This window comes from Macrotis lagotis, chromosome 1 (genome assembly GCF_037893015.1).
Source record: "Macrotis lagotis isolate mMagLag1 chromosome 1, bilby.v1.9.chrom.fasta, whole genome shotgun sequence".
NCBI lineage: Eukaryota > Metazoa > Chordata > Mammalia > Peramelemorphia > Peramelidae > Macrotis > Macrotis lagotis.
Genome location: NC_133658.1, coordinates 244357760 through 244382152, shown reverse-complemented (window position 1 = coordinate 244382152; position 24393 = coordinate 244357760). Strand labels below are relative to the sequence as shown.

At 37.5% G+C, this 24393-nt stretch overlaps 1 pseudogene; it reads left to right on the top strand.

The window, feature by feature from the left end:
- Nucleotides 1–254: 254 nt before the first annotated feature.
- Nucleotides 255–1067, top strand: LOC141515573 (U3 small nucleolar RNA-associated protein NOL7 pseudogene; annotated as a pseudogene).
- Nucleotides 1068–24393: the final 23326 nt, after the last annotated feature.

Genomic DNA, 24393 nt, shown 5'->3' with positions numbered 1-24393 from the left:
AGCTCTTTCCTTTATCATCCATTGACTCCATCTTTTTACTATATTATAGTATTCAGCTCCTTCCTGTGCCTTGTCTATATATGCTCCTTCTAGCTTCTCTTATAAATGAGAAAGTTCATATGAGTTATTAGTATCTTCTTCCCATGCAGGAATATAAACAGTTCAGCATCATTAAATTCCTCATAATTAGTCCCTCTCATCTGCCCTCTCTGATTCACCAGAGATCAAATTTTCTGTTCAGCTCTGGTTGTTTCAATAGGAAAGTTTAAAAGTCCCATTTCGGGAAGATGGTTAATCTACGGCTGTGGAGATCTTGCCCCACATTGTCGGCCAGAAAGAGTTTGATCTGGGGGACAAGGAAGACACGGAGGAGGAAGACTTATAAGAAGAGCCAAATCTAGAGTTCTTCAATGATGGCCCAGCAGCCGAGATGTTGGAGGAGGAGGAGGAGGAGGAGGAAGATGATGAAGATGAAGATGAAGCTCCAGAAGAGGTGGCATTGGCCAGTGCTAAGCAGAGGCGAAGGAAGACCAAAAGTGCCTGGGGGATGCCTTGTGCAGGGACAAGGAGCTCCTGAAGGAGAAGAGGAAGTGGCAGGAGCTGTTCGCAGAGAAGAAGAAAAGAAAACTACTTCCTGCCACTCTTCTAGAGGAGTTAACTACAGCTCCCCAGACTAAAATAAATGAATCATTACCTAGACTGGAAAAAGGTAATATGGAAAGTGAGAACAAGGGGAAAAAAGAAGACAAAATGTTCCCTATATGAGTAAAGAAGAAGTACATGGCCTGTAGACTAAAGGACCAAGATCTGATAGACTTAAGGCAACAAGCAGCCAAAGGCTTCATCCAGAAATATTTATATGGTAGAGGAAGCAACAGAACAACTGTAAAAAAATTTCTTTTCCTTGACAACAAGAGATTGCCAGTTAAAAAACCTGCAGTTCAGTTTGTAAATAATAATTGGGGACTGGGTAGAAAACAAAGTGCTAAGAAGTTCAAAAAACAGTGGATGCATAAAAAGAATCTAGCTTCCAGAAGACCAAATATCACATAAGTCCCCTCTTTTAAATGATTTACATTACACTTAAAAAAAAAACACTATGCAAAATTTGAAAAAAAAAGAAACTTCCCTGTTTCATTGAAAGTTCATCTTTTCCCCTGAAAGAGGATATTGAGTTTTGCTGGGTAGTTGATTCTCTGTTGTAAACTAAGATCTTCTGTTTTCCAGAATATCATATTCCAAGCCCTATGAGCCCTTAATGTAGATGCTGCCAGATCCTGTGTAATCCTGACTATAGAGCCATGGTAGTTGAATTGTTTATTTCTGGAAGCTTTCAGTATTTTCTCTTTGACTTGGGAGTTTTGGAATTTGGCTATAATATTCCTGGAATTTTTTCTTTTGGGATCTGTTTCAGGAGGTGATTGATGAATTCCCTCAATTTCTATTTTACCCTCTGCTTCTAGGATTTCAGGGCAATTTTACTATCCTATTTCTTGAAAAATGAAGTCTAGGCTCTTTGCCTGGTCGTGACTTTCAGGTAGCCCCATAATTTTTAAAATATCTCTTCTGGATTGGTTTTTGAGGTTGGTTGTTTTTCCAATGAGATATTTCATATTTTCTTCTAATTTTTGTTCTTTTTGGAATAGTTTTATTTCTTCCTGATTTCTTGCAAAGTCATCAGCTTTCTTTAGTTCCACTCTGCATTTGAAGGAGTTATTTTCTTCAGAGAACTTTTTTTTATCTCCTTTTCCAGCTGGCCAATTCTGTTTTTAAGGCATTCTTCTCCTCATTTACCTTTTGTGTTGCTTTTTCCATTTGGCCCAAACTGGTTTTTATTATTTTCTTCAGTATTTTTTGTATTTCTTTAACCAAGCTGCTGATTTGGTTTTCATGATTTTTCTGCATCGTTCTCATTTCTCTTCCCAATTTTTCTTCTTTCTCCCTTAATTGCTTTTCAGAGTCTTTTTTGAGCTCATTCATAGCTAGAGTCTATTTTCCATTTCTTTTGCAGGTTTTGGGTACAGAAGCTTTGATTTTGTCATCTTCTGAATCTTCCATGGGACCAAAGTAATTTTCTATGGTCAGATTCTTCTTTTTCTTTTGTTTGCTTATTTCCTCAGCCTATGACTGATTTACTGCACTTCCAAGGCTTTGGAGTTTTGTCGGACACCCCACAGGGACCTTAATTCTTCCAAGGTCTTATGAGAGACTTTGACTGGTCTCTTGCCTGTGCTTTGGTATGTGGATGACCACAGGCCCTCCCCTCTGCCCTGGAGCTGTGTGGAAGGTCCATGCTCAGCTATGGAAGTATGGAAACTTTGGATTTGGGTGTGGGCAAACAGCTGAGTCCTGCCCCAGGGAAAGCAGAGGGACCTCTGCAGTCTCCCTCAACTCCCTTATCATCTGTGGGCTACACTCTGGCGGTGCAGACTGACTTCCTGGATTCCCACTACAGGTTCTTACCACAGGGCTGCCCTAAGGCCAGTACTCTCTCCACACTCACTCTACTGTGGTAGAGTTCTCTCACCACTCCTTCAAGCTGTTCCTGGTGATCCCTGGCTCAGGAGGTCCAGAAACTGACCCCTCTGCCATGGACCCAGGCATTCCCAGGGATCTAGACACTCAGTTTGGCTGTGCTGTAGCTGTGGCTGTCCTTGCCACAGCTTTTTCCAACCCATGGTTCCAGTGAAACAGACCTTTCCTGCGGAACTTCTAAGTTGTCTTGGACTGGGAAATTGTTATCACTCAGTTTTTTGGTGGCTTCTGCCCCTCTAAATTTTGGTTAGAGTCATAATTTGATGGCTTTTGGAGTTTTCTGAGGAACGAGTTTCCAAGAATTCCTGCCTTCACACTGCCATCTTGGCTCCACCCCTATAATCTTGAATTTATTTGTGAACATGGTGGATCACTGAGTTGTTTTCCTCTCTCTATGACCCCCTCCCCCCAGCAGGTTGTAATTTACTTAAGGGACTTGAAAAATTTCATTTGAATTAGATTCAGTGCATTTAATCTCTCAGCTAACTAAGAAATTTTCCATATTCCTTTGGATGATGTTTACCTTGAGTAACCTTTATGAGAATGTATCTCCTTATTTTTGGAGCTCTGGGAATCAATCATTAGCTTCAAGAAATGTACTCCTGACTGTGAAATGGTTAAGCTCAAGAAATCATCTGTGAATCTATCTTGCCTCTTAACATCCCAAGGCAGGATGGACAGCTCAAGAACTGAAGGATTAGTCATCTTGTGATTCTAGTTTAGTGACAAATTTAGAATTCAACACAGATATATAAGGTCAAGAGCTCTTCCTGATGAATAGTCTGATCCTTATGTGCACATAATTGAAATAGGCTATGTAGAGTTTAAAAGAATCCCAGGAGTCTGGGAAATTGAGATTACATCCATGGGTGTCTGGGAGAATGGTGGTATTTTTTACAGTAATAGAAAAGTTAAGAAGAGGGGAAGGTTAGGGGACAAGGGGAAAGATAATAAATCCCATTTTGGACATTTTGAACTTAAGATGTTCATAGGACTAGCTGTGTGACTTTGGGCAAGTCACTTAACCCTATTGCCTTGCCAAAAAAAATTTAAAAAATAAATCTGGAAATCTCTTAATTAAAAAAAGATGTTTATGGAACATCTAAATCTGTTGAAGATACAAAATTGGATTCAGGAGAGAGAGGTTAGAACTGGACAAACAGATTTGAGAATCATCTTTATAGAAATGATCATTGAATCCATGGGGTCATCAACTATGGAGGGAGAAAAGGGCCCAAAACAGTGCCTTGGAGGACACTCATGCTTAGCAGGCATGGATGAAGATCCAGTAAAATAGAATCAGGAGTGGTAGAATTGGGAAGACAAAAACCCGGAGAGAGTCATATTATGATAATCTTGAGAAATAAGAATATCAAGGTGACTTAGAGTCTCAAAAGTTCTCAGGAGACAGGGTAGAGGGAGAGAGTACATGAAAGTCTGAGGAAAAATGAAAAGGTATGGAAAGGCTATTTAGTGTTAAGTAGAATACTTAATTGGGAAAATCTAAAAGAATTTCTTTGCTGCACTTGAGATTGCATAGCTGAATTTAAAAAAAATTGTTATTAGGCTGTAAAAATAAAAAAATAAAAAGCAAGAAATAGAGAGGAAAGTGAAATAAATATGCTTCAATATGCACTCAGATCTCTTTCTAGTGGTAGGTAGATAGCATTTTTCTTCATGGGTCCTTTGAAATTGTCTTGGATCATTGTATTGATCAGTCTTTCCTAGTTGATCATCTTTACAATATTTCTGTTTCTGTGTATAATGTTTTCCTGGCTTTTCTCACTTCACTTTATTATGAATTTATATAAGTCTTTCCCTCATTTCATTCATATAGCACAATTGTATTCCATCAAATCATATACATATACATATATATATATACATACATATATATATATATATATATATATATATATATATATATATATATATATAATCACAACTTGTTTAGTCATTCACCATTGATGAACATCCCATCGATTTCTCATTCTTTGTCACCACAAAAAGAACTATGGCAAATATTTTCTTTGATATCTTTGGGATACAATCCTAGTTGTGGTATTGTTGGGTCCAAAGGTTATATAGTTTTATAGACCTTTGGGTATAGTTTCAAACTCTTCTCCAAAATGACTAGACCACTTCACAATTACATCAATGGTTTATTAGTGTACCTGTTTTTCCACATTCCCTCTAGCATTTTTTTTGTTGTTGTTATCTTTAGCCAATCTGATAGGTGTGAAGTGATAACTCTGAGTGGTTATTTTGTTTTGTTTTGTCTTGCAAGGCAATGGGGTTAAGTGACTTGCTCAAGGTCACACAGCTAATCAGAGTGGTTTTAATTTGCTTTTCTATAATCAATCATGATTTAGGTCATGTGATTATTGATAGCTTTGATTTCATCCTCCAGTAACATCATATTCTTTGATCATTTATCAATGGGGGAATGACTCTTATTTTTATAAATTTGACTTAGTTCATTATATATTTGAGAAATTAAACCTTTATCAGAGAAACTTGCTGTAAATCCTACCCCCCCTACCTCCCCACACACTTTCCTGCTTTCCTTTTTTTTTTTTTTTTTGGTTTTTGCAAGGAAATGCGGTTAAGTGATTTGCCCAAGGTCACACAGCTAGGTAATTATTAAGTGTCTGAGGCTGGATTTGAACTCAGGTCCTCTTGACACCAGGGTTGTTGCTCTATCCACTATGCCACCTAGTTGCTCCTCCTGCTTTCCTTCTACTTTTGGCTGCTTTGTTTCATTTGTGCAAAAATACTTTAATTTCAAGTCATCACATTTATCTATCTTATTTCCCATGATCCTCTCTATTGCTTGTTTGGTCATAAACTTTTCCCTTAGGGGCATCTAGGTGGTGCAGTAGCAGTGGCTAGAGTAATGGCCCTGGAGTCAGGAGGATCTGAGTTCAAATCCAGCCTCAGACACTTAATAATTTCTTAGCTTTGTGACCTTGGGCAAGTCACTTAACCCCATTGGTTTGCAAAATAGCAAAAACAAAACAAACTCTTCCCTTATCCATAGATCTGACAGGTAAAATTTTCCATGCTTCCTAATTTGCTTATGATATCCCCTTTATACTTAAATCATGAGCCCCGATATTATTTTTGTATACAGTTTGAGATGTTGGTTTAGGCCTAATTTCTGCTAAACTGCAATCCAGTTTTTTTTATTTTTATTTTATTTTATTTTTTAGGTTTTGGCAAGGCAAATGGGGTTAAGTGGCTTGCCCAAGGCCACACAGCTAGGTAATTATTAAATGTCTAAGACCGGATTTGAACCCAGGTACTCCTAACTCCAGGGCCAGCACTTTATCTACTGCACCACCTAGCCACCCCCATGCTCTCCAGTTTTTCCAGTAATTTTTGTCAAATTGTGTGTAACTTAAATTTGTAGTAATCCTGTCAGCAGTTTCAGAATTTTCTCTAACTTTGTCCAACAACATATAAATACAAACAAATGCAATGAGCTATGGGAAGAATACAAGATAGGAGCTTGGAAAGCATGATCAGTGATAGTATGAGAAGGCAAAACTTGAATGCAGTAGAGAATGAGGGTTGAAATGAATCACTAAAGCGTTGAAACATGGAAAGACTGAGAGTCCAGGTGTAGAGGTGATGGCCTGGAGAAAAAAATGAGGGGTGAAGAGATTAGAAGTCATGATGAGGACAGAGAACAGGATTAGGGGCCATAAAACAGAGGGAAAGATAGAAAGATTATGATCAAAGAAAAGGAATTTCACAGTTCATGAACATGGAATTGGAACACTTTGGGTGATGGCAAGATAAACCATATGAGCATTGCTATGTGTAGCTAAAATGGACAGCATGGGAAAGAGGTAAATTTTATCTATTGGTCTGTCTCTGTCTGTCTATCTGTCTGTCTATCTTGAATTCCTTTAGTATGAAGGCAGAAAATATAGGAGGGGGGATATTGGAGGAATCAGTAGATAACAGTTACCAGAATCTTGATGGGTGACAAATTTAGATGAAATGACCCTAAAAGGAGGAAAGGTTACTGGGTAATGGTGGTAGAAGGAGAGTCTGAAAGTGGCAATGGAAAGCAAGAAATATTCCAATTCCCCCACCAGTGAGTAGAGCATTATATGTGAAAATCCATCCTGGGAGGGATGACCAGTCAATAGGAAGGAGTAAGATCTCAGTGGGTGCCAGAAGGGAGGAGTAAGAAAAGACAAAATTTGTTACCTATGGAACATTCTAGAGATCACAGTGCAAGAAATGGGTAGGTATGGAGTGATTTTTGAGAGAGTATGGACTAAGGGAACTGAAATAAAGGAGCAGGCAGTGGTGGGTGAGGAATGGGGTAATGACTACCTGGGATAATCACTGGGATGGGGAGAGTATGAAAGGGTAAGAAAATGCTAACAGTTATATTTTCTAAATTTGCAGCACTATATGGTAGTATTTTTTTCCCATAAAATGAAACATGACTAATACTGTTTGGTGACATTTGTGGTAATCTAGGGTCAGTAAAGTTTGTTCCTTATTAGTTCTAGGCTCCTTTTTTGATCCATGTGTCCAGAGTCATTAATTAAGGACTATTTCAATTTTGTATCTCTAGCTTTCACACTTAGTATAAGGACTGACACATATAGATGTTTAATAGATGCTTGAAGCCCTTCAGTGAAGAGGAACTCACCACCTCTTGAAACAACCCATCCTCTTTTATTTTTTTAATTAAATTAAAAAAATAATAGATATTGATTTTCTCTCCCTCCTAGCCCTACCCCATTGGGAGGGGGGAACAGTTCCTTGTAATAAAAATGCATAATCAGTCATGCAAAACAAATTCCTTCATTGGACATTCTGTAAAATGAGAGGGAAAATTAGGTAATCTCTATGATCTAGTTTAGATTTAGTTTCCAGGAATAGGGGAGTAAATCCCCTTTCTGTTCTTGTTCTGTCCTTGTTAAACGTCATATGGAATATTGTGTTCAGTTCTGTGCACCAGAATTTAAGAAGGGCATTGATAAGGTGGACAATGTTCAAGGCCTTGAATTTTTTTTTAAATTTTCTGGGGCGTGTATGATACATACCAGATCAAGAATACTCTCAATGATGAGATCAAAGATTAATAAAGTATAGAATTATGTCAGATGAACTCTGGACTGATAATCTCTGAGTGCAGATGGAAGCATATTTTTTTACTTTATTTTTCTTGCCTTTTTTTTTTAAACCACATGGCTAATGGAGAAATCTGTTTTTCATGACTTCAAATGTATATTGAGTATCATATTTCTTGCTTTCTTAATGAGTGGGGAAGGGGCTGATGGGAGGGAAATAACTTAGAACTTAAAATTTTTAAAAGAATATAAAAATTTAAGAAACAATAAAGAAAATGGAATTTTAAAAATAATTATTGTAGCACAGTGAAAAGAGCACTGAACTTGGAAAAAGGAAGACCTGGGTTGTAATCTTTCCTCAAACACTCACTAGCTGCAATGTGAAGCCATGGTTAACCAATCTGGGCCTCAATTTCCTCATCTGTAAAATGATAGAGTTGACCCTAGGACCTGTAATACCCCTTCTACCTTTAAATAAATGAACATGTCATGTATTGTTTTCCCTTTCTCATGCTGTTCCTTTGGGCTGCAAGTCTTCTCCTTAGTTGGTGATGTCTTATCCATTGATAGTTAAAATCCTACTTAAATGCTTTCATCTCTTAAGGAATCTTTCCTGATTCTCCCATTGGTAATAACCTAACACCTTCTCACTAATTCCCTTTCAGGTCACACTTTGTCTTATACCTTTCTAGTACATTCATCAGGTAATACTTTGTATAAGAGTTACTTATGTATAACTCCTGTCTAGATATGCATAAGAAATGTCTTATTAAATAAAAACTTTTATTAGATAAAAAAATTTTCCTGATTAGGTTTCAGGTTGATAAGAATAAATGCTGAAAAACTATCTATCTATCTATCTATCTATCTATCTATCTATCTATCTATCTATCTAATGAAATATGACAAATTTCTTGAAAGACCTAGTTGTTTTCCCTAACACAAGCCTCAGAAAGTTAGGGCCATATTGTCCTTTGTATCTTCCCAACACACACACACACACACACACACACACACACACACACACACACTCTGCCTGCAGTAGGCAATTAGTGAATGTTGGCTGAAATCCAAAGTAAATGTCACAAAATTATAAAAACTAGCATTTCCCCAAATAAACTACATGAGATGACATCTCCCCTTACTCTCCTCCAAGAAGTGGGAGGTCCATAAATGTGCAACATTGCATTTATTTTCAGATTTTTGCCCTTATTGTATTGATTATGTTGATAGATTTTTTTCCCTTGTTTTCTTTTTTTCTTTTAAAATATTTATTATATAGGATGGCTCTCTGGAAAAAAGGAGGGATATGGGAAAAGATTAATATAAAAATGAAATTTAAATTTAAAAATAACAAAATTAATATAAAAGATAGCAAAATAAAATATATCAACAAATTTTAAATACTAGTTGAATTAAACTGTTTCCTGCTTCAAGACATAACTCTTTGTAAGCTCATCTTCCACATGACATTTGTTTTTCTAATACCTGTCCTCTCCTTTTGAAATGTTGACATTGGCTCTTCCAGTCCTGTGAGAGAGAAAAATTCCCCAGAGACCACAGCTGTGGCTTAGTTTTCATCACTTCTCTTCATCTGATCAGGCCTCTCTGTCTGCCAAGGTCCTTCTCAACAGCATTTCTTTCGTCCAACTCACTGTAATCTAAAACATCCCCCCCATCTGGGGCTTCATAGTGAGAAAAGAAGTGTTGGATCTCTCTGAGCTTGGCTCAAAATTGACCAGATCTGAGGCCTTTGAAGACCCTGTGGGAGTTTAGCTCTACTCACCTGACCATAGTGTCCCTAGATAATTAACCATGCCAGGGCTTACTCCCTATCCCTTGGTCCCAGAGAAATCAGGAATTTAAAACGTCTAGAAGGCAAGAATAAGGACCTCATGTTATATAGGGGAGTTGTCTAATTGGGACTATTGATAATTGCTCCTTTAATAAGCAGTGATGATTTCTTTCCCCACTCCCACCCTCAATTTCCCAAGCTTTGACCTATCTGGAACGGGCGGGGACTGAAGGATTAATTAATTCCAATGATTTTGAAGGGAAATTTCACTGCAGAAAATATGATGTAAGTGAGGACAGTCTGATTACTTAGTTGGATATTGGCAGAAAGCTGTACCCTTTTTCCCCATCTCCTTTTTCTGTCCCTTGTTTCCTTCAGACTAATAAAGACAGAGTAAGAAGAATACAAATAACAAGACAAAAATTATATTTTCTTAAAGGAATTAGTCCAATGTTTTCTCCTCCCATCCCATCCGAGTTCATTTTAAACAATCATATCTCATAATGATACAATACTTTATAATTATAAAACTCCAAAACTGAAAGGAAGCTCAGACCTAGCTGGTCCTAATCCAGCCCCTTCATTTTACAGTTGAGGAAACTGAGGCCCCTGAAAATTAAGTCACTTACCTTCAGAAACACAGATAAAAAAGAATCAGAGGTAAGATATAGAGGTCCTCTGACCCCAAAGCCAGGTCTCTTCATTTTACCATGCTGCCTGCAAAGATCTTGATATTTTAAGGTCTCATTTGATTCTCACACAACTTTAAGGCAGATAGTATTACATCTATTTTACAAATGAAAAAAACTGAAGCTCTGAGGGACTGAGGGGCTGGTGCCTCATTTGTCCACAGTGGATGACACCTCCCCCAAGGGTCCTTCAATTAGTAAGCAAATGTCAGAAATGCCAAAGATGCTAAGGTGCAGGGAATAATTTGAGTGCTAGCCCCTACCCTGTAGGTAGAAGAACTCTTGGTAATGCTGGAAGCCTGTTGAGAAGGACTCTATTATTATTATTTTTATTATTAATCTCTGTCTCTGTCTCTGTGGGTCTCTCTCTCTTTCTGACCCTCTCTGTTTCTGTCTCTCTCTCTCCCCTCCTCCTATCTTTCCCTGTCCCACTTTCATGATTTCATCAGTGTCATAACTTTCACCAATTCAAAAGGATCTCTTCTGTAATTTATAGGATTATACGATCATAGATCTAAGCTGGAAAGTACCTCAGAGTTATTTAGTTCAATCCTTTCATTTTGCTGATTGAAGAAACTGATATTTGGAAAGATGATAGTTTTTTTTAGGTTTTTTTTTTTTGCAAGGCAATGGGGTTAAGTGGCTTGCCCAAGGTCACACAGCTAGGTAATTATTAAGTGTCAGGTCGAATTTGAACTCAGGTACTTCTGACTCCAGGGCCAGTTCTCTTATCCACTGCACCACCTAGCCGCCCCCAAGATGATAGTTTTTAAAAGACATTTCCAGGAGGCAGTGAGAGATTAAGAGACTTGCCTGTAGTTATACAGCTGGTATATATCAGAGGTGAGACTGGAACCTTGGTCTTTTTGACTCCAGGGTCAGGATTTAGATTCATTTTGCTTGACATCAAAGGGCATAACTAAGAGCATTGACAGAGGCATATTTCAGCTCAATATAAGGAAAACTTCATCACAACTAGAACTTTTAAAAAAACAAGGTTACTTAAATAGGTAATGATCTTCCCATTAGTGGATATCTCCAAACAGAGATCATTTTTCAGGATATTGTAGTTCTTGTTGGGATACTTTTTCAGGTATGGGGTGAGATAGATGATCTCCTAGGTACCTTCCTGATGTGAGATTATAGACTATAGGTTAGAGGTCGATGTTTCGTGATGTGAGAGAAATGGTGAGAGAAACACCTTGGCATTGTAGATGTTGGCACTGTAGATATGGCAGATCTCCCCTTTCCATTAAACCATCCGACTTGCTTCTTTTCACACCTTTTCTTAACTAGGTCCTGTATGGTTTTGGAGTCAGAGGAACTGGCTTTGAATCCTATCTCTGTCATTTACCAGAGCTATAACTTGTTGTCTGATCACTTCAGTCATGTCTGACTCTCTGTGACTTTTTTGGTGGGTCTTTTTTTCTTGGCAAAGATACCAAAGTGGTTTGCCATTTCCTTCTTCAGCTCATTTTTCAGATGAAAAAACTGAGACAAATAGGGTTAAGACTTTCCTAGTGTCACACAATGTCTGGAGTCAGACTTTGAACTCACAAATGTGAGTCTTCCTGACTTCAGGCACAGTGGTTTCTCCACTGCACTACCTACCTGCTCAGGAGCTACAATTAGAGCAGGGATAATAATAATGGGGATAATTTACCCTCTGGGTACAGAATTAAATGGATACAAAATAAAGTAAATTTTAATTTATTACCACTGACTGCACAAGATGACCTGGGAAGAAATGTCTCCATGTCCACTCTCCAGAGCTGTGTCTTTGATTCTGCTTTTCTACTCAATGGAAATTTTTGCATCTTGTATTATTTTTCTACATCATGAATTGCAAAGTTGATTTCAGGGTATGCTTTGTTCTTGCTTGCCCTCTGCACCAAAGTTATAAGTTAGCACTTTGCTCCTTATTACCTTTTACTTAGTGGGATTCTCCAACTTTGTCCCCTAACAATGTGACATAAGATAAGTCACAACCTCTCTTAATTTGCCTACCAATAAAATAGGGGAGTTGAAGTAAATGACTTTTAAGCTGTCTTTCTAATCTAAATCTATGATCTTATGATTCCTCCTTCATCTTAGATCCATGACCTTATGATACTGAAATAGGGCAGCTCTTAACCACTGTGGGACAGGGATGGTTTGTCTTGGTGAAGAATCAGAAAGGGAAGTGAGGGCAGTGCAGGCTACTTTTCCATATGCATTAAGTTCAAGAACCTCCCTGAAGATTGTGTCTTCCCTTGTCTGATATCCTCTTAGTGTCTCTGAGCAGGGCCAGGATCACATATATTGAACTGAAAGCAAGAAAGAAATTTTGAGACAATCTAATTGAATCCCCTTATTTAGAAAATAGAACTTGGGACTGGAAGAGGTTAAGTGACTTGCCCATGTCATTTGACTTCAAACTCAATGCACTTTTCATAGTACCACCCTGCCCCTCAGTGTACCACGAACCCCCCTTCCCCAGAAACCTCTGCTATCTCTCTTTTTTGCCAATACATGGGAAATTATATAGATCCTGTTTTTACCTCTTCCTTTACCCACCAATCTAAAGTGCTATCCAAAGCAATATTCAAGAACTCAAACATCCTTTTGCTAAGTCCATTGGTTATTCCTGCAGAATCTGCTAAGGTAGTTTCCAGGCACTGACCCTTCTTTCTTTCCTCCCATTTCTATTCAGACTTCTAGGTCTCTGAGACTAGGGGTTCTATTCTTCTGGGCCCTGTGATTCAGAAGCAGTGGGGTGGTTTATTCCCCCCCCCCCCACTTCTTGTGCGGCTTGCCCATTCTGGCCAAGTTTCTGTGGCCCCACCATGTTCAGGGACCCTGGCCCAGAGCCAGAACCATGAGTAGCCTCCAGGCTCTGTTCTCTGTGGGATCTTGACAGGAAGTCCTTTCATGTGGCTGCCAGCTGGACTCCTGGCCTTAGAATCAGACTCTGGCAGGACCAAGGAGATGGAGGAGGAGGAGGGAGAGGGAGAACTCCAAGTGTGAAAAACCCTCTCTGTTTAGAAGTGACTCTGAAAAGATGAAAACAGAGGTAGAGGAGAGATCAAGGGGAAGTCCATGTTAACCCCGGTGAAAAAAAAATCTGTCTCAGGGACCCCTCTGTAAAGGATATGCTTAGTTAATTCCTTCTCTCCTCTAGCAAAGGGCTCTTGCCCAGCCATGAGGAAGAAAAGTGGATTGGGTGGGGAATGGAAAACAGAACATTTCAATTCCTGCTCCCCATCCTCCCCCTCTAACATTTTGCTGACCTATAATCAGGATGGGAAATATGACCCAGGTTTATTGAAGCAACTGAAAATGTTTTGGTTCATTGATCCCTTTCTCCCATCACTCCCATGCCCCACTCCTAACCCCTGCCCCAAGAAAGACCAAGTTCTAACAAATAGGGCCCTAAGGGGCTGAGCAGGGAGGATTCGCCAGGCAGAGGTCTGGGAAGGCAGGGTTTCCCCTCCTCTGGGGTGCTTGCTGTCCACTCTCACTCTACATGGGTTATTTTTTCCATTGAACACTCCAGGGAAAAACAAGCAGGGACTGTTGGAAAACCTGGAGGCTGTTTTTGTTTACTCAAAGACATGTTAAGGAGCACACACCTCTCCCCAAAGGTCAGCAGTCCTTTCTGGAAGAGCCAGACTGGAACTCCCTAATGTGAGGAGAAAGAGCCCTGGGTCACAGAGGATCATTTGAGAATCAACATGTTCTAATGGTCTTAGAAGCAAGACTGGGGTTCAAGAAGTTGAGGTTCCTACCCCTCTGTCTCCCTTCTTCCCCCCCTGCAGCTACAAGTGATATTCAAGAGGTCAGAAATCCTTCTCCCAAATATGTTGCTATGGACTGTCCCATCCTCTGGATCACAGTACTTAGAGCCAAGTTTTGTATTTGTTGTCTAATATCAATATGACCTTGGTCAAGTCACTTCTCTTTGATCTTGGTCTCCTTTTCTTTAAAAGATGGAGGTTGGACTTGATGATTTCTCAGGTCTCTTCCAGTCAGTCCTCTGAGCTTTACTTTTTAGTTTAATGCTTTGCTCATTATAGAGTGAAAGCAATAGGGAGATGACTAGGGATTTCTTTTACTGTTTGAGTATTATTTTTACATTTTAAAAATTGATGCCTTAAAAACCCCCAAAACAGAAGTTCCTAATTTGCCCATTGGACCCTTCTTTGTAACAAAGAAAAATAGTATAGTAAAAATAATGCAACATTCTGTCTCCATCATCTGCCACCAAGAGACTTTGAGTTTCTTGTAAACTCATGAATAGGTATTGGTTTGTATTTGTATCCTCAGTAGCTAAAACAGTGCCTGGCAAATGTTCACTGACTGACTGATTTTCTCTTCTTTCAGCCAAGTTGATTCATTGCAATTATTCTGGGTTGTGTTGTCTTTTAACACTGTTTTTATAAGTATCTTAGCCAATTTTTTGTTCTCTCACTTCTGTATGACTTCATACAGATCTTCCTATTTTCTTCTGAAATCCTCATAGTCTCTGCCTTACATCATGATATTTTTCCATTACCTTCATGTATCAACTTCCTTATTCACCCTATGTTCTTGGAACTGAATCAAGTTATAGAGATGGTAGTTTTTGAAAAAGCACAAAGCCCTATATAAATGATAGGGGTGATTAGATCTCATCCAGTCTATATAACATCATTTAATGATGGATTCTCTAATGATGGGCACTTACTTCATTTTCCCTTTTTTTGATACCACAGTTTTATCAAAAGTGTCGTCCTGTAGGCCCTCTAAAAATGGATTATCTTGATATTTTTCTATTTTCTTTTACCATTAGGGGCAGATAATATGAGGATTTCATAAGGAAGAGGATTTTATAGGAAGATTTGTATGAAGTCATATGAAGTCATACAGAGTCAAGAGAACAAAAAATTGGCTAAGATAGTATAAAGGAAAACAGTGTCAAAGACAACTGAACCCAGATTAATTGCAATGAATAACTGCAGTGTGTGATAAATGAGTTAAGATAGGTTATATCCTTCTGTTTCATAGGATCATCTGATCTAGGATTTGAACCTAGGTCCTCAGGCTTAATGAGTCAATCAATATTTATTAGATATGCTTATTGATGATTTAGAACATTTTAACATGGCTGATAAATTCTCACTTTTAAATTCTGAAAACTATTCAAATCTTTTGAACATTCATTTATTGAGAAATAACTTTTGTTCTTATATATTTCTGTTTTGATATAAAAGAAATTAACTTTTATCAGATATGTTTTATGTAAAGTTAAGACAGTATAATAGTATAATGGAGAGAAAGTTGGAATTGAACATAAGATCATATTCTACCTGACACATAACATATTTAGTTTTATGACTCTGGACAAATCATCTAATCTCTCAGTACTCTAAGCAATGCTCTCAGACCAAAAATGGCAGAGAAAGTGCTGATCTGCATTGGAATAAGTTTTTTACTCTAGAGTTCCCCATCACAATAAAATTGTACATCTAGTTCAGATCCCAATTTTATGCAAAGTTTTTTTTCTTACTTTTTCTTACAGTTTATTTTGTAGTCTAACTGCATTAATTTTGATTGTACAAAATCTTTTTAAATTTTGTGTAATTGGAAATGTTTATGTTATCTTTTATGTTTAACTCTACCATTTGGTTGGTTGAAAATCCTCCCCTTAACAATAGATTTGATTGGTACTTTTTTCTGTTTTCCTTTAGGTTTTTTTCCTAATGATATGTTTTTTTTATATTTAGAACATATCTGTTTGGTTTTTATTTTGATACATGGTATAAGCAGTTGGTTTAAACCTAATTTCTGCCAAACTACTTTCCTAGCAGTTTTGTCAAAAAGCATGTTTTTCCCCTGTGCTTTGTGTTTTGAGATTTATCAAACACTGGCCTACTTTGATTCTCAGACTATTATACTAATTACTGGTACCAAATGGGTCTGGTTATTACTGTTTTATAATATTGGGGGTAGCGGGCTAAACTAGTGATTTTGAGAAGGAAGGAGGTATAGAAAATTAACTAGAGACTTTTACGGCAAATGTGCCCAAGATTCAGGAAAAGAGATGATTCAGTCAAGATAAGAAACCCAGGAAGACATTCTGGGCTAGAAATGGATAACCGCTTGACTGAAGTTTATGAGAAGCTACTCAGAACATGTCAGATTAGTTTTTTATGGGAACTTTCTCATAAGTAACTTACCTTACTAGGCTTTTGGAAATCTGTAACCATTAAGAGAGATTACATAACCTTCTGAGATCTCATCAGGAAGCAAACAACCTGCAATTACTGAATCTCAAAGTTGAAAGGGACCTCTGAGCATTTCCAGTCCAACCTGTTTCAGAAGAAGAATTCCCTTAAAAAAAAAGTCACTGACAAGTGATATTAGTAGTAGTAATAGTAGTAGTAGTAGTAGTAGTAGTAGTAGTAGTAGTAGTAGTAGTAGTAGTAATAACAATAACATAATAGCTATAATGATCCCTGACATTTATATGTTGACCTAAAGTTTGCAAAGTGCTTCATACATATTAGCTCATTTAGTACTTTCCATTACTCTGTGAGGCACGTCATATTGTTATGCTCATTTTATAGATGAGGAAACTGATTGAATGATACTGGATCACAGAATACATGGAAGTGAGCAAGATGAAGGAGTACTAGAGGGGCAGTAGTTTGGTTAGATTATGAAGGACTGTGAATGAATTTCATCTTAGAGGTGAAAGGGAGCCACTGTAGCTTATTGAATGGTGGGGAGGTGGCATGAATAGAACTTTGTTTTAGGAAGATCACTGTATAGAGTTGAAAAATAAACTGAAGTGGAAAGATAGACTGAAGTGGAGAGAGACTTGAGGCAGGGAGATCAGCTAGCAGGCTCTTGCAACAGTCCTGGCCTATGGTCTTGAGGACCTGCACCAGGGTGGTGGCAGTATCAGAGGACAAAAATAGAATATATGAGGATGATAGGAAGGTAGAAATGACAGGTTTTGGTAATAGATTGGATAAGGAGAGTAAGTATGACCAAGTTAGCAGTAACTACTTACTCTTTACTAAGCAGCCTCCTTACTATTACTTTTTGACTTGTTCATGACCTTGATCCTGGAAAGGACATAGGTTAGAGAAGGGAGGAATGCATATAGCTATTCCCTGAAAAGCAGATATAATAAAATTTATTCTGCATTTCCCAGCTACCAATGTCCTACCCAGAAGTATCTTTGTGTGTGTGTGTGTATTTATATCCCTTTCTTCAAATCAATGGTAAACATAAATCAGAGAAAGTATACATGAGATAATATATACCAAGTAATATACAGTGAATGCTCCTATTGGGAGTAAGATAGCTCAAGCCATTTGAGAGAGGGTCTTAAATCTCACTCAAGGGGAAATAAAATGGGGATAGGGACATTATTGAAGCTCATCTATATATTAACTTCTTTCCAAAGTCTTTCTCTCCTTTGGAAACCTAAAGAGAATCTGGAATCACTTGTCTTCTCTCCTGAAACTATATATCAAGGGATCAGAATCTCTTTTCTCTCAAGTTCTCTCCAACTCCACCCCTCACATAGGCATAGAGCACTGAGTAATCTCCATCATTAAAAACAGTCTAATGAAAATGGCCTCTGAGATACTTGATATATTAATGTAGAGAGCAGCACTCAAAGTTGGTGATGCAAAGATTATAATGACCTAAGACCTTTGTGTGTTTGACTAACATGAGCTTTATCTTTCTCTCAGTAAGCCTCTGATTCTAAGGTTCCACAACTGGAAGTCTAGATCCTAGAATTGTTATGATTCTAAAAATGTTCTGACTGAAATAAAATTTCAAAATGGAGATAGAATGGAAAAAGGTGTCAAGGATGTATTAGATAGTCTGTAGTGACTAATTGGTCTACAACTATCTTTATCTTGTCTCTAGTAGAACAGATTTTTTTCCCAATTGATATTTTATTTTTCTAATTACATGTTATAAAAGTTTTTCAACATTCATCCACATGCATATGCAATTTTATAAGTTATATATTTTCCTTCCACCCTCCCTTCCCACCCTACTCCCCTCAGTGGCAAATAATCTGGTGAATGTTGTACATATACATTTGTGTTTAACATGTTTACAGATTAGTCATTTTTTGTATGAGTAATTAGGACTAAGGAAAAAGAAAGAAAACCACGAGATGGAAAGAAAACATAAGAGAAATTTTTAAAAAGTGATTGTAGTGTTCATTCAGATTCTGTAGTTTTATTTGTTTTGTTTTTCTTCCTCTGCTGAGAAGGTTGATCAACTCACAATGTTGTTGTTAATATATAGTATTCTCTTGGTTCTGCTCCCTACACTCAACATCAGTTCCTGCAATTCATTCCATGCTTCTCTACAGTCTGATCATTTATGGTTTCTTATGGAACAATATTACTCCATAACATTCATAAACTATAATTTGTTCAGCTATTCCCCAATTGATGGGCATTACCTCAATTTCTATTCTTTGCCTCTACGAAAAGAGCTGCTATGAATATTATGAAACATGTGGAACTTCTCCCATTTTTTATGATTTCTTCTGGATATTGGCCTAGTATTGATCTTGCTGGGTGAAAGGGTATGATCAGTATTACTTGATCTATTAACTGATCTATGGTATTTCCCTTTATATATAGTAGAATAGATTTTTTAAAATGATGCTATGCAAAAAATGTATTTAGAGAGTCTTTGTCAGGGGATTAATAAAAGGTATTGTTATTTTTTGTTTTCATGCCATTGTTCATTTCCCTTAAATAATGCCTGTCCTGTTTTCCCTAAATAATCTTTTCTTCCAACAGAGAAATTTTTTTCATAAAAACCAAGAAACACAGTTCCATATCTGACAGTGTTTTACATTCTATCTCATTAATTTCTTACCTCTTCACTTAGAGGAGATATGTTTTTCCTAAGCAGTTTTCAGGGAATAAGATTAGCAATTTGAATCAGTTTGACTTTTTTATTGTTTACATTATTGTAGCCTTTGTGTTTTGGGCTTATTTCTTTCTGGATCTGTATATACAAATTTCCCCATGTTTCATGCTTGGTTTTTTTGCTAATGCCAACACTAATACTAAGAATATTTTGGTATATATTATAATTTTGTTTTTGTCTCATCTCCTTGGTACATATATTCAGTAGTGAGATTACTGGGTCAAAGAATATGAACAGTTTAGTTAGTTTTTGTTCATAATTCCAAAATGCTGTCTGGAATGATTGGATCAATTCCCCACACAGTGTATGTATGTACATATGTATTTTTTTTAGGTTTTTGCAAGGCAAATGGGGTTAAGTGGCTTGCCCAAGGCCTCACAGATAGGTTAATTATTAAGTGTCTGAGACCGGATTTGAACCCAGGTACTCCTGACTCCAGGGCCGGTGCTCTATCCACTGCGCCACCTAGCCACCCCATGTACATATGTATTGACATAGATACAATGTATCTACTTTTCCACAACCCTTCTAAAATTGATTGCTTCATTTTCTGGTCATTTTGGGGAATCTACAGAGTGAAATTCAAACTTCTTCTAATTTATACATCTACTCTTAATGATTTGGAATATATTTTCAGATGATCACTTAAATTTTGAACTTCTGAAAACTCTTCCTATCCTTTGACCAGTCATCTACTGGGAACTAGCTCTTGGTTGTAAACATTTATGTGAATTTCCTATATAACTCGGTTATCTGACTCTTATGTGACATATTTGATGAAAATTTGTTCTTTTTTTAAGTTTGAGTACCACAGAATTTAGAATTGGAAGTGGTGATGTACAAGAGCTCAGATTGACTCTTGAGATCTAACGTTAAATTTTCAGTTTGTGTAACCTAAGAAATTGATAAACATTATACTTCAGGGCTTGATTTATTGTGTTAATTGTATAAATAACAAAGTGATGATGAAAATTTTAGTAATGGCAAATTAAACTTACCAGTGCATCATGAATACAGTTTTGTTTATAGATGAGTCAGTTGTCAAACATTTACCAGTAAACTCCTGGATGGAAGATACCTTATAGACCATCTCCAGTCTTCCTTGTTTGTAGATGAGGCAGATGAGGTCTCAGAGAGGTAATTTGTCCCAAATCACAGATATGGGTTTTGAATACAGACCTCAATTACATTGATTTGTAACAATAATCCACATTTATTGGGCTTTAAAGTATAAGAAATATATTTTTCCCAAGTCTCGGAAGTCAATCCTATAGGCATTGTACTACCCATTTTAAATTTGAAGAAACTGGAATTCCATGAGATAAAATGAATCACTTATAATCAGGTAGCTGCCAAATGGTAGGATTAGAAAATTAGACAACAATTCTAGGATTCTCTCCATAATATCTGCCACCTTCTGGGTTTAGGAATTCATGAGCTAGTGCAAGCTGTTTCTCCAGGAAATTATAATTTAAGAAGGAGATTTCTATGGATGTAATTTGGAGGGATGAAGTCCTGGGAATGTAGTTGTGGTTACCAGGAATGGAGACACCAAAAAATAAGAAAGGTTAAAGGCGCATAGGAATTATTAGAGGGGCGGTTGGAAAAAAGCTCAGATAAATGAAGAAAAGTGGGCAAACATTTCTCAAGTACTTACTGTGTGCTCAGCACTAAGAATATAAAAGTAAAAAACTCTGCTTATAAGGAACTTATATTCTAATAGCACATATAGGGGAGTGGTTTGAAAAATCACAAGTATGATGAATGGTGCCCTGCCAGAGGGGATTGATGAGTATTTTGCAAAGGCTTAGAGTTCTCTAGCTGGGAAGTAGGAGGGGAGTTATGGAGGTGGGCAGAGTGGCAGTTGAGAAGATGACTAGAGAGAAAAGTGAGACACTGCTGAAGCTGGTCTATATATATTTTCATATCTATCTATCATCTATCTATCTATCTATCTATCTATCTATCTATCTATCTATCTATCTAATTTGAACCATATGAAACGCTCACCAGTCTGGATGATGGACCATAATTCTTTCTGTGGTGAGGAACTCAAAAAACAGTTCTATAAACATAGTTAAGACTATGTCCTTGGGGGCAGCTAGGTGGCGCAGTGGATAGAGCATTGGCCTTGGAGTCAGTAGTACCTGAGTTCAAATCCGGCCTCAGACACTTAATAATTGCCTAGCTGTGTGGCCTTGGGCAAGCCACTTAACTCTATTGCCTTGCAAAAACTAAAAAAAAAAAAAAAAAAAAAAAAAAGACTATGTCCTCAAGGTGATGTCAGGAATGAGGGCTGGTTAAATCCTGGAAAATTCCACTAATGGGAACTGGCCTTTTTGGCAACTGTCAATTTAACTCTGGGACTGATGGAAGGCCACTGACATTTTCATGATAGGTGAGCAGCCAACATCATCAGGATCATTTGTCCAAATAGATTTCAGTTTAACGAATATATGTGGCTTCCCAGATTCTTTTAGTTGTGTTTTTTTCTTCTTTATCTTCTTGGGATCTATAGCAAACTTGCTAGGCAACTTCCTCCCTCTACAAGTTTAAATCATTTCCAAACAAATTTGAAAGAAGTTTAATGAATTCAGGCTGCTCACTCAATAGCCCCCTTTACTGTCACCACTCATGCTTTAGTGTGTTGTTCTGTTTGGGATCATTCTGTTTGGGAAAATAGCCTTCCCCTTTTTCTCTTCTGGGTTCTGCTTTGCTTTCCTCCCTCCACTCCCATGAGTCATATATTACCATAAGTCCTGAATTTAATGAAAATTACTATGAGTGGGAGGTCTTAATAGTCTATGAATTAGAGAAAGCACCTGCAGGTGCACATAATAATGTCAAATTCCAACTTTGTCCAGTTCAAGAGATTAAAGAATCAAAGAATTTGAAAACTGGAAGGGACCAAAGAGGGTATCTAGTCTAAACCAAACAGGAAGAAGAATCCCTTCTGCAGTGCTTTTGACAAGCAATCCCCTAACCTTTGCTCCAAGGCTCCCAGTGAGGAGAAAACCATTATGTCCCATAAAGATGAGGAACTTTGGGAGAGGTCTAATTCTTAGGAAGTTTTTTTCTGATATCTAGCCTAAATTTACCTCTACAAATTTAACCTGCTCCTCCCAATCCCCCCCCCCCCAGAACCAAGAAAAACAAATTAGATACTTCTTTTGTGTGACAATCTTTTCAGTACTTAAAGCAGGCTAGACATTGTTGTTTGTAACTGTGGCCTCTGCTATGGGGGAGGATCATGTTGACTATGGAAGCTCTGAGCTGCAGTAGGGCTAAAGCTAATTATCCACATTAAGTCTCTCATCAATGTGGTGATTCCCTCAGCAGTGGAGGCAACAACTTTAGGCTACCTAAAGAACAAATCAACCCAGATTGGGAAACCAGAGCAGTTTAAAACTTCTGTGCCAATTGATGCTGGGATTGGGTTCATGAATAATTGTTAAATTTCTATAAGATTGGATAAGATTGAAATTCAGTCTTAGAAGCAAGTAAAACAAATACTTGAAGCAGCTATTATATTTCACCTAACCTCTTTTTCTAGGCCAGACATCCTCAGTTCTATCAACTGATTTTCATATCACATGATCTGGAGATCTTTACCATTCTAGTTGATCTCCTCTGTATACTCTTCATTTTGTAAGAGTTTTTCCTATACTTAAATATAATAGTTCAAATATTGAATTTGTCATCTCCCTCTTCTCCAACATTTATGCTCCTCTTAATGAAGCCTAGGAGTTAGTTTTGTTGTCATTCTTTTGAGGCATATTGAGCTTACTGTCCATAAGAACCCATAGATCTTCTTCAGATGAATCATTTTTCTAGCCAGTTTTCATGATCTTGTATTTAAGGAGATGATTTTTGGAGCCAAAGTTTATAACTTTGCATTCACTCCCTTCAAAACTCATTTTATTAGACTTGACCCAATAGTCTAGACTGTTAAATCTTTTGAGATCTCAACTGTCATTCAACATGTAAATTATGCCCTTCAGCTGTCTGCAAATTTGGTAAATATGGTATCTATGCTTTTATCCAAGTCACTGATGCAAGATTGAGTACAGATTCCTGGGGCACTCTGCTAAGTTAATTTCTTACTTAAAGATTATTCTCCCTTTTTGTCTATTCTGAGTTCAGTCCATTCTTGTTTCAGCTTGTTTTCTTACTGGTTATCACCTTTCTTCATTACCTCTTTTCTTCACTACTGTTCTCAGTTGAAGCTGAACTTCCTTCAATCCCTTTGGCCAGCAGAGGCATTTGGTTTCATCCATTTGGTTGAACCATTTTCTTTTCTTGCTTTTGGTTTTAGCAAGGCAATGGAGGTTAAGTACTTGACTTGTCACATTTGAACTCAGGTCTTCTGACTCCAAGGCTGGTGTTCTATCCACTGTGCCATCTAGCTTCCCCTGGTTGAAACATTTTTTGGTTCAGACAAAACACGACCCCTGACCTGGTTTGTTTTTTTTTTTTCAAGGCAAATGGGGTTAAGTGGCTTGCCCAAGGCCACACAACTAGGTAATTTATTAGGTGTCTGAGGTCATATTTGAACTCAGGTACTCCTGACTCCAGGGCCGGTGCTCTATCCACTGCTCCACCTAGCCGGCCCCTGACCTGGTTTTCTTAAGATTCTAAACTATCAGAAAAAAAATAGATTCCAAACTATCTTTGACTTCTCACTTGTACTTATATACTTTATTGGATATATAAGCTAACAGGTCCTGTATTATAATAATATATCACATAGTCCTATTTCTATGGTTTTTGCAACATTTAAATAATGAATTTATCCAATGGAGGAAATTCGGTAGGCCTTTGTACCCTTTCCCCTATCTTTTCACCTTTCCCCTGCTAGTTTGGCTAAGGTTTCCAACCCTAGGATTTCACTCAGCTGACTCTGATGAGTTTAATAATGATATTCTCCAGCAAGATGAGCTGTGTCAAGAAATAGGCAAATGGTGTTGCCATGGCTTTCCTAAGAACTATAAAACATTAGCTCTACAGTGGCCCAGGGAAACCATTCAGCCAGCCATTATTGTCTTCGGTGATGCCTGGCCTTGAATTACAACAAACTGGAACTTATTGAGTCTCCTTAGAGAAGCAAGTTGGAATCTGGGGCAATTATATAGGAATTCTTCAACTGAGAACTTTCTGAGAGGTACCATCAGGATGGATACAAGAGCTTTCATTTATAATTCAGACATCCAGGAGTTGGCTGCCAGTGCACTGACATTTGGTGCTAGCTTCATTTGTCTGGTTTCTTCTCAATATTTATTGCACAAATTGATATAGGTTACAAAAGTGGGGTGATATTGGAGATGAAATTGCAGAAGGT